This window comes from Schistocerca gregaria, chromosome 2, assembly GCF_023897955.1.
Source record: "Schistocerca gregaria isolate iqSchGreg1 chromosome 2, iqSchGreg1.2, whole genome shotgun sequence".
Taxonomy (NCBI): domain Eukaryota; kingdom Metazoa; phylum Arthropoda; class Insecta; order Orthoptera; family Acrididae; genus Schistocerca; species Schistocerca gregaria.
In genome coordinates, this window is record NC_064921.1 from 703,782,902 (window position 1) to 703,788,223 (window position 5,322).

The window sequence follows — 5,322 nt, forward strand, 5'->3', positions numbered from 1 at the left end:
TTCCATTTCCATAATATTGTCCTCAAGTACATCACCCTTGTACAGATCCCCTACGTACTCCTTCCATCCTTCTGCTTTCCCTTCTTTGCCTAGAACTGCGTTTCCATCTGAGCTCTTGATATTCATACAAGTGGTTCTCTTTTCTCCAAAAGTCTCTTTAACTTTCCTGCAGGCAGTATCTACATTACCCCTAGTGAGATATGCCTCTATCCTTAAATTTGTCCTCTAGCCATCCCTGCTTAGCCATTTTGCACTTCCTGTCGATCTCATTTTTGAGACGTTTGTATCCCTTTTTGATTGCTTCATTTACTACAGTTTTATATTTTCTCCTTTCCAGCTGAAGGCTGTCAATCCAACTATATGCCTAGGACATCAGAGCTCGTACAGAAAAATGTGTTTATTTTTCCTCCGTGTAGTTCGAGCGTGTAACAGCAGAGAACAGAGTGCAAGTGGTCCGATGAACCATCTACCAGGCACTCAGATGCGCATTTCAGAGTGGTCATGTAGATGTAGATGTAGAACGAAGAAAGACTTTATACATCTCAGCAAAATCTTTGATTTTGATGGGACGGGCGTATGCATTTAACTTTTAACAATTACACTGAGTGACTTCTGTAACTTGGAATATATAAAAAAGAAATATTTTGAAATCAGAAACTGATTCATTGGCAACGGCCTTGTCGCTGTGGATACACCGTTTCCCGTCAGATCACCGAAGTTAAGCGCTGTCGGACGTGGCCAGTACTTGGATGGGTGACCATTCGGGTCGACATGCGCTGTTGCCATTTTTCGGGGTGCACTCAGCCTCGTGATGCCAATTGAGGAGCTACTCGACCGAATAGTAGCGGCTCCGGTCAAAGAAAACTACCATAACGACCGGGCGAGTGGCATGCTGACCACAGGCATCCTCCGCTGAGGATGACACGGTGGTCGGGTGGTCCCGATGGGCCACTTGTAGCCTCGAGACGGAGTGTGCAATTGATTAATTAGCTTGTGCAATATTGCAATTTCAGTCAGCAGAAATAATAAATTTTTCAGATTTTCCAATACTGTGTACATGCACGAATCTCATCCATGCTTTGGAAATGCAATTTTGGTACCAAAGTAAAGTTAAATAAAGGGATAATATTAATAAGGGAAAAAATAAGACTAGTAATGCTATTACAGATATCTTTCTGGTCTCTCAAGAAGACTTATGTTTAAAAAAAAAAATATATATCACTTATAAAACTACCGGCTACTTTAAAATTAGTGGTATGCCGATAACATTAATACTGTGAAAGGATTTTTATTTTTGTGACCGTGATTGTGCAATGGCAAGGTATTATACTAATTTTGCTTCCCTACATATATCTATTGTAATGAAGCAGTAGCAAGATAAGCAGAAACTGAGCCAAGGGTAATGAAGCAAACTGTAATTACGTAAAAGAAAACGGTCACTAGCTTAATTGGGTAAAGTTGTATCCAATATTAGCATGGTTTATAAAGAAAGTTGACTATTGGGGTTGACTTTACTTGCTATTGACTTCTGTTTTGTTGATAAGATACAAGACAGTAGGACAACTTAGCAAGTAATGTACCAATGATTTGACTTGAACGACACAGAAGGAGTATTAATGCGTTTAGGCAACTTACTGTCTGTACGTTACAATAGGAAGCTAATGATAATTATAGGTAAAAAATTAGTAACGGTGGAGCACTACTGACTTGGACAAGAGGTTCTATTGACGGTTTAATTATAGGAAAATACTCGTTTTATGAATTATTTGTATCTTTCACACTGATTATTATTTGCATTCTCAAGGAATATTCACTTCCTTGTACTATTTAGCTCCAACAGTAAACATAATACCTGGATCTATTATAGTTTAAATATTTGTAACCAGTTACATATTCGTGATTGCTGTTATTGTAATATGACCTTTAAATCTAGCTCAACTATTAGCGTGGGGACAAGAAACTGATCTGTCGGTAGACTCAGATCGAGGCTGAACACTATAGTTACAACACAATATGAAGAAGACTGTTGCCTACATAATACATGAAATTGTAAACAGTGTTATTTCAACAAGAAAAATCTTTGAACTTAAAAGTTAAGTCTTCTCTTAGTAACTCTACTTTGATGAAACTTCAACTGTCTCTTTATGAAAACTGTGTATAGTATTTCAAAACTTATCCTCACTAATTAATTATGTACTTTACAACTTCAAAAAGTTTATTAACTTTTGTTAAAGAAGATAGCCGCTTTTCAGTTCAGTAAAAATAAGATACTCGGATTTATTGTAGCCCCTGGGATAGGACCCTGTCTAGGTAAACGACTAAGGATAAATTGCGGTGGCTCGACACAGAGTTTACAGAACACAAAATTACTATTGAAAACGAAACCACATAACTGGTCATTGCAATAATACATTACTCAAATGATAATTTGAGATGTAGATAGCGGCAGCGTCAATCTCCTGAGCTATTCAAAAAAGGCAGCAAAAATATCCACGGCTCTTCCTGAGTTCCAGCTCTGAAAATTATCTTCTTAGCGTCGGATTTTCACAGTACAGAGCTAAACAAAGTATGCCATGAATAATAACCCGAATTACTTCCCCATCCGAGGCCTGCAGTTATCGCTTCTTTCACTTCACAACATGCTCATCCTTTGCCTGCTAGCCGACTGACTTATGCCACATAGCAGCCTTGCAGTTCGACCGTCAGATCCACATCATCTGTTGTTGTTGTGGTCTTCAGTCCTGACACTGGTTTGATGCACCTCTCCATGCTTCTCTATCCTGTGCAAGCTTCTTCAACTCTCAGTACCTACTGCAATCTACACCCTTCTGAATCTGCTTAGTGTAGTCATCTCTTGGTCTCCCTCTACGATTTTTACCCTCCACGCTGCCCTCCAAAACTAAATTGGTGATCCCTTGATGCCTCAGAACATGTCCTACCAACCGATCCCTTCTTCTGGTCAAGTTGTGCCACAAACTTCTCTTCTCCCCAATCCTATTCAATACTTCCCCATTAGTTATGTTATCTAGTCACCTAATCTTCAGCATTCTTCTGTAGCACCACATTTCGAAAGCTTCTATTCTCTTCTTGTACAAACTATTTATCGTCCATGTTTCACTTCCATACATGGCTACACTCCATGCAAATACTTTCAGAAATGACTTCCTGACACTTAAATCTATATTCGATGTTAACAAATTTCTCTTCTTCAGAAACGCTTTCCTTGCCATTGCAGTCTACATTTTATATCCTCTCTACTTCGAGCATCATCAGTTATTTTGCTCCCCAAATAGCAAAACTCCTTTACTACTTTAAGTGTCTCATTCCCTAATCTAATTCCCTCAGCATCACCCGACTTAATTCGACCACATTCCATTATCCTCGTTTTGCTTTTGTTGATGTTCATCTTATATTCTCCTTTCAAGACACTATCCATTCCGTTGAACTGCTGTCCAAGTCCTTTGCTGTCTCTGACAGAATTACAAGTCATCGGCGAACCTCAAAGTTTTTATTTCTTCTCCATGGATTTTAATACCTACTCCGAATTTTTCTTTTGTTTCCTTCACTGCTTGCTTAATACACAGATTGAATAACATCGGGGAGAGACTACAATCCTGTCTCACTCCCTTCCTAACCACTGCTTCCATTTCACGTCCCTCGACAATTATTACTGCCATCTGGTTTCTGTACAAATTGTAAATAGCCTTTCGCTCCCTGTATTTTACCCCTGCCACCTTTAGAATTTGAAAGAGAGTATTCCAGTCAACATTGTCAAAAGCTTTCTCTAAGTCTACAAATGCTAGAAACGTAGGTTTACCCTTCCTTAATCTTTCTTCTAAGATACGTCATAGGGTCAGTATTGCCTCACGTGTTCCAACATTTCTACGGAATCTAAACTGATCTTCCCCGAGGTCGGGTTCTACTAGTTTTTCCATTCGTCTGTAAAGAATTCGCGTTAGTATTTTGCAGCTGTCACTTATTAAACTGATAGTTCGATAATTTTCACATCTGTCAACACCTGCTTTCTTTGGGATTGGAATTATTATATTCTTCTTGAAGTCTGAGGGTATTTCACCTGTCTCGTACATCTTGCTCACCAGATGGAAGAGTTTTGTCAGGGCTGGCTCTCCCAAGGCCTCCAGTAGTTCTAATGGAATGTTGTCTACTCCCGGGGCCTTGTTTCGACTCAGGTCTTTCAGTGCTCTGTCAAACTCTTCACGCAGTATCGTATCTCCCATTTCATCCACATCTACATCATCTTCCATTTCCATAATATTGTCCTCAAGTATATCGCCCTTGTATAGACCCTCTATATACTCCTTCCACCTTTCTGCTTTCCCTTCTTTGCCCTCATCTATTCCCGCCAAACTACAGTGAAGAGCCAAAGAAACTGGTACACCTGCCGAATATCTGGTAGGGCCTCCGCGAGAACACAGAAGTGCCGCAACACGACGTGACATGGGCTCGACTAATGTCTGAAGTAGTGCTGGAGGGAACTGACACCATGAATCATGCAGGGCTGTCCATAAATCCGTAAGAGTACGAGGGAGTGGAGATCGATTTTGAACATCACGTTGCAAGGCATACCAGATATGCTCCATAATGTTCATTTCCGGTGAGTTTGGTGACCAGCGAAAGTGTTTAAACTCAGAAGAGTGTTCCTGGAGCCACTCTGTAGCAATTCTGAAAGTGTGGGGTGTCGCATTATCCTGCTCGAATTGCCCAAGTCCGCCGGACTGCACAATGGACATGAATGGATGTAGGTGATCAGACAGGATGCTTACGTATGAGTCATCTGTCAAGAGTCGTATCTAGACATATTAGGAATCCCATATCACTCCAACTGCACACGCTCCACACCATTACAAAGCCTCCGCCAGCTTGAATAGTCCGCTGTTGACATGCAGGGTCCTTGGAATCATGAGGTTTTCTCCATACCCCTACACGTCCATCCACTCGAATCAATTTGAAACGAGATTAGTCCGACCAGGCAATGTGTTTCCAGTCATCAACAATCCAATGTCGGTGTTGATGGGCCCAGGCGAGAAGTAAAACATTGGGTCGTGCAGCCATGAAGGATGCAGGAGTGGTCCTTCGCCTCCAAAAGCCCATATCGATGATGTTTCGTTGAATGGTTCACACGCAGACACTTCTTGATGGCCCAGCAAAGAAATCTGCAGCAATTTGCGGAAGGGATGCACTTGTGTCACGTTGAACGATTCTCTTCAGTCGTCGTTGGTTCCGTTCTTGCAGGATCTTCTTCCGGAAGCAGCGATGACGAAGATTTGATGTTTTACCGGATTCCTGATATTCACGGTATAC

The 5,322-nt window shown here is 41.0% G+C and overlaps 1 pseudogene; it reads left to right on the forward strand.

Moving 5' to 3' along the window:
- The first annotated feature begins 667 nt into the window (after positions 1-667).
- LOC126337303 (5S ribosomal RNA) lies at positions 668-785 on the forward strand (annotated as a pseudogene).
- Positions 786-5,322: the final 4,537 nt, after the last annotated feature.